Below are 14,178 nucleotides of genomic sequence, written 5' to 3'. Positions count from 1 at the left end.
CATAAAGAAACTTGCTCTTTCATAATTGGGAAAAAGAATATTAAAGTCAAATTCTACACATGCCTGGTTAATGCTACTATCATTTCCACTCAGAAAACTGCACATATTAATTAGGGTAGATACTATATTCCTGTAAAAAAGAAGATCCAATAGTCTTAAATAAATAGAAGTTTATTTATCTCTATTGTAACAGGCCAGTTTGTAATGGTGGGTAACTGTACTCCACACACCTTTAGGAACTTGAATTCCTTTCATCTTGTAGCTCTAACACTGATTACAAAGTTGAAGTCTGGGTTGCTGGTTCATAATAGTAGTACTCATGGAAATAAAAACCGAAGTCCAGTAAAAGCAGCTTGTTTTCAAGTTGGAAATAATTCAGAATTTAGGTATATATCATTTTCACTCACATCCCATTGGCTCCAACCTAGTAACAGTTATGCCCATAGCCAAAGGAAATGTACTTTCTAGCTGGGAACATGCATAAGTGACCAGAATAGTGCCTGGCATATAATAAATGATCTGTTAAGTGTTGGCTATTATGATCATTACCAGTATTATTATATCCCATTTTATCCATATTAATTCCCATTTGCTGGAGACTTGTTGAAAATGTATCTGGGTTGTTGAATCAAGGGATCAATTTGTGTCTCATCTTGACTTTGGAAGGTCCAAAGCATTGTCCAAGACTAGACAACTGACCTTCCCCTTTCACTCCAGCTCCTCCCACAGTCTTCCCCATCTCTCTTTCAACCTTTCAGCTTAGAAACCATATAATCATCCTCAATCCCTTTTCCTCACACCTCAAATCCAATGCATCAGAAAATCCTGCCTCTTTATCTTCAAATAATATTCAAAATCTACTCACCAGAATCTAATCACATCCCCAACACTGTCATCTTGGTCCAAGGCACCATCATCTCTCACATGGATTATGGTCATTGCCTCTCAACTAGTCTTCTTGTTTTCAATCCTGTTGTCTATTCACAAAAGAGCAACAGAACATATCCCTTACCTGAAGAAAAAATTCCTCTATCAAGGTGCTTAAAAGGTCCAAAATGAACTGGCCTCTTGCTACTTGTCTGACTTTATCTCTTACTATTCTGCCTCCTGCTTGCTCTCCTCTAGTACCACTGGCCCCTTGGTACTAACTAGCAAGCATGGTGCCATCTCAGGGACTTTGCATTTACTGACCCCTTTGCCTGGAATGACCTCTCAGATACCCAAATGTCCACTTCCTCTCCTCCTGCTTAAATGTCCATCAGGGAGGCCTTGCCTGACCACTCTAAAATAAGGCAGTCCCTGGCACTCCCTATTCCCCTTCCCTGATTTATTATTTTTTCCATAACACTTACAATTATGAAAATATTATACTTTTCCATAATTGCTTAGTAGATATGTTCCTTCCCTAAAAAAGAATCTACATTAGGGCAAAAATATTTTTATCTTTTTTATTCACAACTGTATCCCCAGCACCTAAAACAGTGTGTGGCACATGATTAGGGCTCAGCGAAGATTTATTGGATGAATGGGAGGATGAATGGATGGCTCCATAGATGACGGGTAGATGGATGGGAAGATGGATAGCTTTCCAGATAGGACCATGGCAATATGAAACACAAATATTCATTGTTTTGTACCAGTAGAGTTTATTGGCACCTGTAAGGCATTTCTGGAAGTATTCTAAGCTAGAGAGGGAAGATTTTAAATAAACTTACATCTCTATATTCATTTATTTGTTGAGTATTTATTAACTGCCAAATTTTGAAGTTTCAGCAATGAACAAGATAGACATAATCCTTGCCATTAAGGGAATTATATTTGGAAATACATTCTGAGATTAGAAATACCTTCCAAGGAATTCCAAGATATTAACAAAGTTAATATTGTTTTAAAATATTACTGCATTTTCTCTCTTTTGTATTTTCACATACAGGATTCAAAACCTTGAAAGCAGTAAGACTAGTTAAGAGGCATTTGATTGAGTTGAGAGATAGGAATAAGGGAGAAAACCTGCTTGTCATGGAGAGTGGGGAGGAGGAGTGGATACAGTGGGGCTTTGACCCCCTCAGAAGGGCCATTGACCAAACCAAATGAAGCCCTGGGTCAGTAGGGGAACTATGAGACAGGAGAATTTTTAGGAAGGTTGAAATGGTCCAAACGCAATTGTATTCTATCCTGTGGCTGTCCTAGGTCATCCTGGGGAGACAGCTGCATGCCGCAGGAAACCACAGGAATCGTACTCTTGTAAATAGTTGATCTAAAATGTTAGGAACTGTCCAGCAAAGTTCTTTCTCAATTTCCCTTTAATGTGGGAATCACAGTAATAGTTGAATAATTTCTATTATTATCTGTTTATAATGAAAAGTTCATGATCTTTCTCAATTTCTATAGCAAGAACGATGTGAGACTGCTGGCTATTCTCCCTAAAAGTGTTCTCGCTAAGCAGAGGAGCAGAACTGGAGAGAAGTTTGTTTCTGGAACATGACGGGGAATTAAGAGAAGACTTTGGGGGCAGGTTTCAAAATCCAGTGTGAGCAATACTAACTGGATCTGGATGACAGTGATTGAGCCAGCAAGCTTTCTGTAGGTTGCACAAATCTATATAAAACTAATTTCAAGGTCCTTGCTTTCTGTGTTGGGTTGTGTGTGTGTGTGTGTGTGTGTGTGTGTTTGTGTGTGTGTTTTGTTTTGTTTGTTTTTTTAGGGCAGGGTGCCCAGTTTGAGGGAAAAAAAGCCCGATAAAATAGGTTCCCTAGAAATAGGAGCAGATAGAGATTTCATTCATTTATTCACCTATTCATTTATTTATTGAAATAACTATCTTGAAACAATCTTGATTTCTCAACCAAATCAGGTGAAAATTGTCAAGACTAATTTAGCAGGAATTGCATCCTGAGCACAATATTAAAATACACGGTTACCGTCAAAGAATTGATAGGTGTTTTGGCATTGCCATTTTTCTCATGATTTTGTTGTATCCTTATTGCATGCCAGTTCTAGAGAAGGTTAGAAAAGGTGGATGATAACTTTGGGATGGTAGAGATGGTTAAATTTTGCATGAGAGAGAGAGAGAGAGAGAGACAGACAGACAGAGAGACAGAGTGTGTGTGTGTATGTTCTGTGTGCCCTTTAAATGAGAAATAGAATTAGAAGATTTCCGTGCTCAGGTGGAGTGTCATGACTTGTCACTCTGTATCTAAGTCAGCCCCCAAAAACCCAAGGGCTCCTGCAAACCAAGGAAATCTCCCTTTAACACTTACTTACCCCTGACCTCCTATTTAGGTTCCTGCATTCAGCACTCCTCTGTTTCAGAAACAAATCATTTTCCATTATCAGTTGGAAATACACAGGTCCCCAAACGAACCTGAGGTTTTGGCTATTCAGCAAAATTTTTATTTGCAAAGCATGTGCCTGCTGGCCTGCAGTTGCTATTCATATGTATACTGGCAACATTTCATTGTGGGGGTCAATTATGGTCATTTACCATGATGACATAGTAACAACCGCAAAAATGCGAAAGCTAAAGTACGGTTATTATTACTGTTTGTAAAGTCTGTGTCCCAGATCTTCCCGCCAGGAGAGAGAAAAGCTGGAGTGCAGAGATAGCTGACGGTCGTGCTAACCATTCAAATCGCCAGCAGACAGAACAGTTTGCAGGACAGGGCTGCGACAAGAGGCTCAAGCTGGGATTCAGGTTGCACTGCCTTCCTCACCTTGAACTACCGGGTTTTTCCTTCCCGCATGTCATACAGAAACACTCCCGCCTCCACACCCCTACCCGCAGGCTGAAAGAAAAAGAAGAAATACAAGCAGAGCATTTGCCCAGAGAGATGGGCCAACAGCCAATGTCATTCTCTGATATATAGCTGAGGAGGAATTTATTTCCAACTAGTAGAGGATTGGGGGGCTCATAAAACTGTACAGCTTCAACCCAATGAAATAAGGTTAGTAAAATACATAAACTCTGATACAGCACCGTGAAGTATGCCTCCAGTCACCTACAATTCACCAATGGCCCCGTGATGGATATTCCCAGCACCTGGCTGTCCCCTGTCAGCTGTGACCCAGTGCCTTTCAGCAGTGCTTGCCCTTCTTCCCATCCCCACCCTCCTCCTTTTCCACCCTGGGTAGAGGTCTCGTGCTAGGGTAGCAGCCAGCTTGCTGATTGCGGAGACATTTAGCAGATCCTACAGCAGATCTCTTGAGTGATAACACTCTCGTAGCAAGCACCCGCGAGAGACAAAAGCCCAGTACTTGTCGAATGAAAAATACAACAGCAGTTGCAGAGACGAGAAGGTAATTAAAAAAAAGTCCAGCTCTAAAAAAAATTCAGCTCTGATGATGCCTGTTTTTTTTTTTAAATAGGAAAAAAAATCACAGTAGGCAGAAACTCCATTTTTTTAAACACACACTCTTGTCAGTGTGATGTTGAACAAGTGTCATTAATCAAGAGTGCTGGTATTCATTAAGCGCAGTGATGTACTTGAAATGTTACCGTAGTATCTTTGTTCAAAGCCTCTAGAACAGCTTTAAAGAAGGAGAGAATTTACAGCTATAGTTTACAGCTAGGACTGTGAAAGAACTTTTCCACTATTAACCACATGTTTAACGTGGTAATAATAGTAATAATACCTTGTATTTATACAGTGACTATCTTCTGAGAAACTCAAAGTACACAATAAACAGTAGTATATTCATTGTCAACAGCATCCTTTTGAAGAAAGCTGGAGGGAGGTATTATTACCCTCTTCGCTATCAGGCCAATGATAATAGGTTCTTTGTGTTTGCAGTGATGTCTGATGCAGGCTGCGGGGGAGGTGACAGACGGAAAGGGAGAATGGGAGATGGTGGATGTGGTGGTGGTGGGAGTGGATGGAAGAATTCTGTGTATCTTGATTCTCTCCAATAGATTATGCATCCAGCTCAAGTTTTTTTGTCCCCACCTCCAACATACATATGGCCTCTAAGATAGAAATGTCCCAAGATGACTGCACTTAGAAGACTTTATAAGGGTAGAATGAAACTGTGGCTAATCATGAGTCAAATCCATTTCACCTGCCTTAACAAATCATTTTAATCATGGTTACACAAGACTTGCACGTCCCCCAAGCAGCACGTAGCCCAAGTTGTTTCCCAGGAATTGGAGCCAACAATGTCTATTTTGATCTGGGCTGGTTAAGACCCAGTAGCACCCCCAACCCTCCAATTGGGCATGCGCAAATGTTCGCTCAGTGACCTTCTGATGTCAAAGGGCCCAAAACTGCAACCTCAGATTGTGCTAAGTGCCCTCCTGTTGGAGAGTGCGGAGGCCTGTGGCTTAGTTACAGCTGCACAGATCAAGGGTTACAGATTACCGCACCTTTTCCCAATAACTTTACCCCACGCCCCCAACGCCTCCCACACCTCAGACCGCTTTGCTGCTTTATTCGTTATGCCATAAATACCCCAGCCCCTTGCCTTCGGCAGGGAACGCCTGAATTTTGTTCTTTTTGCAGCTTGGTTGCTTTGCAAATAGTGTCTCTCTCTTCTCTTCTCTTCGCTTTGCTGTAAACTTTACCACTGTGGCTTGCTTAGTGTAGGGCAAAATGAGCCTAGTTCAGTAACAAAAAGACCCTCAGTGTAATTTATTTGGTGTGCCTTTGGCCCCAACAAATCTAAAGCTTCTGGGAGTTCAGCCCAGCAGAGAAAGAATGTTCAGTAAATTTTATATCTCAGTTCTGGAAAGGGTGACATTTTTGGTGCTGATAAGCCTATTTCTTTTTCTTTAAATCTGATTCTATTTTCTTTGTACCCTCTGCAAATCTGTTTTTTTTTTAAACAACTTGAAGGCGCTTGTAGAAGATTGACCTATATCTGCGAATCACTTTTATCTGATAAGACAGAAACAACAAAAACCTCAACATCTGATACTCGAATCAGACTTTCAGGTCTGAGGAGAGGATACCAGAAGAAACCTGCTGAGTCATTAGTCAGATGCAGTATCCCCATATTCTTGCTCTCCTGCCACAAGAAAAAGAAGCCACATTCCAGTTCTGTCCCTCTGTGTATCTCTTATTCCTGAAACACGGTCATCTTCACCTCCGTAGAGCAGAACAGAACAATGGCATAGGTGCTCAGATTAAAAAAACGGCAGTGATCATAAGTCAGTACAAAAGGGCCTTTTAAAGATCTCTCCAAAAAAGTGGACCTGCCAACACAGTGACCCTGCGGTCTGTTTTCTTTCTTTCTTTTGCTGTTTTTTAAATTAAAACTTCATTGAAGAAAACACACCAAAAACATATCCCAGAAGTGAGTTATATGGAAGTGATCACCATCTTGCATTTCTTCAACATTTGTCTTATTTTTAAAGACTACTTTTTTTTAGAGAAGTTTTAAGGTCACAGAAAAATTAAGAGGGAGGTCTTTTTTCTTAGAGGGTCTGTTTTCTTAGAGGCTCCTACAGGTAGGCCAAGGACTCTGGAGTGAGATAGGCCTTCCTAGATTCCTTTAAACAATGACTGGATAGGTTACTTAAACTTTCTGAGGCTGTTTCCTTGTCTTGTAAAATGGAGTTAACAATAGCAATTATGTAGGCTAGGGACAACGAAATGAAATGATGTACATAAAACACCAGGCACCTGGTTGCAGGAAGAAAGGGAGTTCTGCGTACTTGGGGGAGGGCTTCTAACATAAGCCGACATTATCGTGACTCAGGTACCCCAATGATTATTTAGATGACACCAATTCAGCATAATTTTCACTAGATGTTCTTAATATTTGAAATGTAATGAGTCAGCCTCAAAACAGGTTCAAATGAAATTAGCTGATTCTGCTCGTTGTGTTACTAAAATAACAAGCGTTTCATAAGGTTGTTTCAACCTGGCATCCCTGGGCATGAAAACGGACGAGACTAAGGGTAACATGACTTAGTGGGCAGTGGAGGGACTTCTCTGCACACTGTCATTCTGGAAAGCTCCACTTGCTGCCGCTGCATTGGCTGAGCAAGGTAGCTGTGTTCTGAAGTGGCTTCAGCAGGTTACATGTTACAGGTGCTGACTGATAGCAAACAGTTTGAAGGATCTCCCAGCGGACTTAAACTACAAGCAGAATAAAGCCTCCTGTCCTTAGTGCTGCAACAGTTCAGGTCCTCGTTCAGGGACCCTGAATTATTACAGGACATGACTTTTTTACACTGAAAATGATGTACGTTTTTAACATGAAACATACACATTCCCTTAAAGTTCACCAATTCTCTAAATCTAGGGCCCATCTTCCCATGGGGAGCTTGAAAGAGCCATCTCTTTAGGACTTTTGATTGAATTTTGTTACTCTCATCAATTCATTCCATTTATTCAAGAAAAGGTTTCCTTAAAATTTTTTTACTCTATTCTTGGTAGTGGTGCTACAATGCTGAGAAAAGCTGACTTGATTCTGTCCCGGAGGAGGGGAATCTCCTTTCCCTGTCTCTTCTGCCTCTGGTCTCTGATCTCGCCACGAACAATCTGTACTTTCTACTCCTGAGCTTCAATTTTCGCCTGTGCCTCTGTGGGTGGATATACTTTCTTGCTGGAAATCATGGTATGTGGGATAAATTCTAAAATCCTTAGCAAGGCATACAGAGCTGCTTCTGTTGTGGCCCCATCTTAAGTCTTGTAACTTCCTCCTTCCAGCCCCACAATAATCGAGCTAAACTCCCTGCAGCCGGTCCTACTGAGGCTCCCTCTCTTTCCCCACCCCCGTCCTTCCCCTTATCCTTCTCTTGGCCGTCCAGGGCCTGGGTAAGATATAATTGCTACTCGGAACTGCCTTTGTGACACCACAGGGACAAGCAAAAGGTGTCCGATACTAGTGAGGCCACCTGTGAAAGAATCCCCTTGGAGTGAAAGGACCTCAAGAAATCTCAAGGGAACCACTCAAAGTGGGGGATGGCAGGAGGACTCTACGTCTCAGAGTGTCAGTGCCATCAGTGGGGAAGCTGACCTGGCTCTCCAGACCCAGTTGTTAGGCATCGCCCACTCTGGGGCAGTGTTGCTTCTGGTTGCTGTAGCAGAAGAGAGGCCAAGTCCTCTCCAGAAGTGATGAGCCCAGCTGTAGATCAGAGCGCCAGCAGTGATGTTCATGAGACAGCTCAGCCCCTTTCCTGCAGCCAAGGGATTACAAAAACTTCTTTGACCAGATACCACTGGGGAAAGACACAGAAGAAAAACAGCACACACACCTGTGGAGTAAATCTACCCAAACAGCCTTTACCTGGAGTGAAGTCAGAAAAGACTGAGTCACATTAAATAGCCAAGCTAATTTGTTAAAAACATTTTTGCTGCTGAGTGAAAACAGAAGCACCAAAACATGGTAAAATCAGCTAATGAAAAGTGATGTCTCTCTGTGTGCGTCTAGGTGCACACACAGTACAGTACATCTGAGTTCTAGTAAGAAAATTATGACTCCACTCTACCTTTGTCTGTTCTACTCACTGGGACTTAGCTTATGATCTGCAGTATTGTCATCCATCCCTGTCTTCACTCCCCCCACCCAAGTAGATTTAAACTACTTTCTGTCAAGGATTGCGTTTTACTTCTTGAGATCCTCAGATTCTGACGATGTCTTAGACAAAGTGAGCTCTCAATGTACTAAGATAAGCCTGGTCTTCTCCCCTGCCGTCACTACACCAGCTGAAGCGTAGATGGTACCCTCTTTCTGCGAGTGGAGAAAACTGGTGTGGGTGTGACTGCATTTGCTTCCCCAAGTTGAGGTTTTCCTGAGGCAGGTGAGCCTTGAATAAAAGGAATGAAGAAGCTGGGAAAATAAGGCTGTCCAGGATGAAATGTAGCTGAGGGGAAGCCCAACAGCAGGGAAGGGATACATGTCCATGGAGACTGGTTTAAGCTCAAAGCAGACGAGTCTGTAGTAGGAATAAAACTACTTTGGGAAAGAAAGATGGAAACGTGACAGTCACTGTCAAGGAACTGAAAGTGATGCAGTGGGAGCCGGGACGAAGAGGTTTCTCGGCCGTGTAAAGAATGCCCAGTGGGACAAGGAGTGGAGGTACATTTGGTAAAAACATTTGGAATGATTAAAGGAAAGAAAAGCTAGGGCACTCTGTTAGAAAAGGATAGGTGTTTGTTTTATTAAATGTGTAGGTAAGTGACCAAATACGTTTATACATGAACGGAATATCTAAATTTTTAATAAGTTAAAACAGGTTAAACTCATTTTGTGAATTAAATGAGTTAATTTCATTAGCAACAAATAACAAAAGAGAAGGATTTATGTAAATGTTTATGAATAAAGTACTGTATAGTATCAAATGTATGTCTATGTCCCTATCAAATAGGTGCTACCCATCACTGAGATACTAGGTTTCAGCATAACTTAACTCATGATTAGAAATATTATGAACTTCTTTTTAGTGGATGGCTATTGAACTTCAACATATGCGAAGTACTATAGAGGATGTCAAATAAGGCGTTGTTCTTTCCTGCTGGGTTCATAAGATAACTTAAAGGGGCCACTTTTTTTTTTAACTTAACGTGTGTCCATGGCTCATCAAGCATTTTAATATCCCAAAGGCCAAAGATACACTACACATTTATATTCAGGTCTGATATTTATATATTGTAATGTGCTGGGATCCATATTACTTTTAGTAACACCATCTAGTTCTAAAGGGCAAAGTACATAGAATTCCAAATAAGTTCATCTTTTTTCTTCCCTAAAGGAAGGAATGGAAAATCGTCAATATTCTTAAGGATTTTAGAGCCGGGGACAATGGAATGCTGTTTTGATTCATTGCTGCTTGCAGTAACTGCTTGATATGAAGGACTCTTATTTTCATTATTTTAATAATTATTTCTTAATTTGAAAGGAATCCTTTTACTCTAATCAGCAGTAACTATGATCATTAGAAACTGATTAGAAGTGATGTAGAATCTTCATTTTTCTTCATTGCCTTTATAAAATCATAGAACTTCAGATTTAGAAAGAATCCTAGAGATTATTTATTCCAATAGCTCTCAATGCCTGTCCACCAACTTGTTGCCACAAAACATCAAAAACACATAGGACATTAAAAATGCAAATTCCTGAGACTCACCTGAGTTAGAGTAATTGAAACAGAATCTGCAGGGTGTGGTCCAGTTATCTGCAACAAAGGGGTTTCTGATGAGGAACTGGACTGGGGACTGATTGGTAATTGAACTGATCATTTTTCTGTTAGGGAAAATGGCTCTCAGATACCAGGTTCATACAGGTAGATGCTGTCAGAGTTGGAAACAAAATCTGTACTTACCTTTCCTTGGTCTAGTGCTCTTTCTAATACACTATACTGTTTCACACAAATAATTTGTGAGAGATTTCTTAGTTCTAGGCAACATGTGGCAATGTTAGTTCAAATCTATTATATTTATAATAGAATTCTCTTCAAAGATAGCTTATAAATTATATGAAAAAAATCACAATTTTGACCCAGTGGCTTCCTTAGATTGCTCTTTCATTCTATTTGGCCAATTTTAACTGTGAACGACACTTGGTTTCATCACAATTCCAATCCATTATCAAAGGATTACTGTCGTCCTCAATGGAAGTTATTTAAGAGGGTGTTCTATTCCAACTTGCCAAAGTATTTTAAGTGATAGTATATCATTGGAGTTAATATCTAGCCTCTGAAAAATACATATTTTGAAGAAAGACAGATGTTTAAAGTGCTGAATTCTGCTCAAGATAATTTAAACAACCCTTTCTAGTCACATTTTTGGTTTGTTTCACTTTTTTTGCAGTTCTAAACAACACTATGATGAACATCCTCCACATACATTCACCTCACTGGATTATTCTCTACCTCATTGGGTAATGAGATTCAATGAAATAATGCATTCAAGACATGTGATTCAGTTGTTGCATATAATGAATGCTTAAATATTGTAAACAGATTTTCTCAAGGAAAGATATATATGTATACAAGAGAATTTGTTGGCCTTTAGACAGTGATAATTTATATCTAAATCTCTGGATATCCTGTTAACTCAGAGTAATCTCTAATGACTTAAATTACTGAGAATTTAGGAAATTAGAAGTTTTCCATTAACAGATATAAATATAAATGATTGAGAATTAGAAGCACAGTGGAAAATAGGCAGGAAAGAATAACCAGGAAGTGGGCTGAATTTAACTACAGGAGTCACACAGAACATTTTCTTCAAGAAAGTGAGTCACACGGGGTATTCAGCTCAGACGGTCTCCTCATAATATTGTGAGAACCCAAGCGAATCTTTTCTCTAGGCACATGGGCACTTTTAACTCATTTTATTTCCTTGGATGGGACCAAGACACAGAAACTAGCAGATAGAGGCGTGGAATATTAGTATTAGAAAAGAGCTAGTTTTCCTAACACTTGCCTAAGAATCCACATTTTTGCCAGCTATATTAAGTTATAATTCTCCAAAACTGCCTCAGGTGAACTTCAGGTGCAAGTCTCTAAAAGCTCATCTGGGAGTATTAGGTTTCTATTAACAGACTCTACTCAAGTCACACTTTAATCTCATAATGCACCAGGTAATATAGGTCAATAACAGAAGTGGGAAAGTCCTATGATCACCTAAAAATTAGTTCAAGGCAGAAGGTAAAACTGTTTAACAGTGCAAGTATCCACTGTGAAATGTATTACAAACAAGAAGATCCCCTTTGCGTCTTTATGATTGTCCCATAATATATATGTCTGGGGAATGACTTCTTTTATTAATAACCACCCCTCTAGAATGTATTGAGATCTTAGAAGGCGTAGTTCACTACTTTGCATGAGACATGATAGGAATTTCAATAGAGAAAGAATACCATCTCCCAAATGTCCAAGTAATTGAAAAACTCGAAACTTAAAATTCCTCAGTGGTATCTTAACTGTATCCAACACAAACGAATAGAAGATTCACTCCTTGCCCTAGATTTGAAAGCTTTTCAATTTACATTTAAGTATATTCAGGATGTATTATTTAGTAAAAAGTTAGTATGAAAAAAAAACCCCATAGATCTGATGCCCAAAGATCCAAAACACAATACCGTATGCTATAATTTTCAGTGATAGATTTGTTATTAGTATCAACAAGAGTAATTTTACCTACTAGTGATTAACCCCCCCAAGCACCTCCCAAATTCACGCTATTGTGTAATAATACATGCTAACGTACTTCGAGCTTGGTTAATGACATGTAGAATCAATTGTTCTATGTCCAAAAATAAAACTAGATAATTAAAAGGAAAAAAAAATCTTCTGTTGGGACTGAGGCACCACAAGGGCACTTACATTGCAGATTGTGTATGTGGTATAGATTGCAGGGGGAAAGTGTTTGACTGAAATAAAGGTAAGAAACTGATTGCACTAGCTACAAAAGCTGAAATTGTGTTTCATTTTCAAACCAACTTTCATTTTGATAAGAGTGATGTTAGATGCTTTTTCCACACCATTTACCTAGCTCTTCTCTTTATTCAATTATTTAGCAATGATAAGTCAAATAGCATTTAGTGTACCAAGGTTTGCGTAGTATCCATTTGTTGAAATCAAAGGTGACTTATAGCATGCAAAAAAAAAAAAAAAAAAAAAAACTTCTGTGTAGTAAGTCTAATTATCTGTATAGCAGACAGTAAATGTTTCTGTACCTACTAATTGTACTTTAGTATACCTGAAAACAGTCATTTAAATAGCATAGCCACAAAGGACATTGTCAATAAAGTGAGGACATGGAACTAGCCACATCTGATTTTTGGAAAGAGATGAGAAGCAAGCATTTTTGTGTTAAGGGAATGATTTGAATATATATATATATATATATTTATATATATTTATTTATTTTCTGCTTCCATTTTACCTAATACGTCAATGCCCACCTTTAAAAAAAAACTACACATCTTTTGGAGATAAAGTATTTTAGTGGCATATCTAACCTATTCTGTAAAGTCCAAGCTTTGTTTCGCATGTGTGTTTGTGGTAAGTGATGAAATACCAGTGTCCAATTTGAAACAGTCATGAATATCTGTTGGCAGCTCGTGAGTAGATATATTTTCCTTCCTGAAGAAGTTACACCGCGCGCCTCAAACACTTTCGCCATCAGGCCTATTGAGAAATCATGTTCGTAAGCAGGGTGGATTTAACAGCAGCTTCCTCACAGGTTTATGTATTTAATTAGCTGACAGAACAGACAGAACAATAGGGGCTGAAGAATTGCAAGAGAAAATAGCGTGGAAGTGTAGCAAAGTTCTTAGTGTGTCAAGCACTATTAATGACGGAAAGTGAGGAAGAGAATTAACTGAACTTTCTCATTTTTTAAAGAATCCATATTTCATTATTCACCTGGTTATAATAAACTGTAGATCCCACAAAACACTCACTCAGGGAACAAATGCCCCAGTTTCAGACAGTGTATCTGAGTTCAGGTCAGTGATGCCAAATTGGAAAATAGAGATGAGGTTGTGGTCCTGGAGGTAGTGAATGAAACTGAGATGGGTGTAGTCTGACCCTAGCTCTCATTTTATGTTTTCAATATATAAACAGGAGCTCAAGACATCATTTCCATGTGTCACAAGCTTTGTTGTAGCCCAGATATTAAATATTTCTCCTATCTTTTAATGAAATTCTCTTGTATTTTAAAAACATATATGTTTAAGGTAATGCTTTTATGAGCATATATGTTTATTATAGGAAATAGCCATATAAATATGTAATATTATTAGCTTACATATATTAAGGCATTGAAATACTTTTTAAAATCAATACCTCTATAACTTGATACCAGAAAAAATACGTGAGTTATAACAGAAACTTATTTAAGAAAATGTGTTAACTACTCAAAGCACTGATTCCACCATTTCATTTTACATGGTGATCACTGATGATGGTAAAAATGAAATCTGTCAAATTCAGAGTTTGTTTAAATTTCTTGGGCTATAATACTTGATTCGATTTGAGCCATGTGGGAGTTTAATTTCTTTTCTGATTTTTTTTTTAAAGGAGAATAAAAGAAAGATAGAACATCCTTATTCTGAGGGGAAAATGGCCTTGAAGAGACTATACCAAAGATTCTAGGGGGTCTTTCATATCATACAGCCTACGGAATAGGATTCTTGGGTGCCGTTCGTGAATAATTCCAAAATATTTAAATTAAGGCATGACTGGCTTTAACTTTAGGATGAAGTGCTTGGAAAACTATGACAACA

Source organism: Camelus ferus, chromosome 3, assembly GCF_009834535.1.
Source record: "Camelus ferus isolate YT-003-E chromosome 3, BCGSAC_Cfer_1.0, whole genome shotgun sequence".
Classification (NCBI taxonomy): Eukaryota; Metazoa; Chordata; class Mammalia; order Artiodactyla; family Camelidae; genus Camelus; species Camelus ferus.
Note: the sequence above shows the minus strand (reverse complement) of the source record.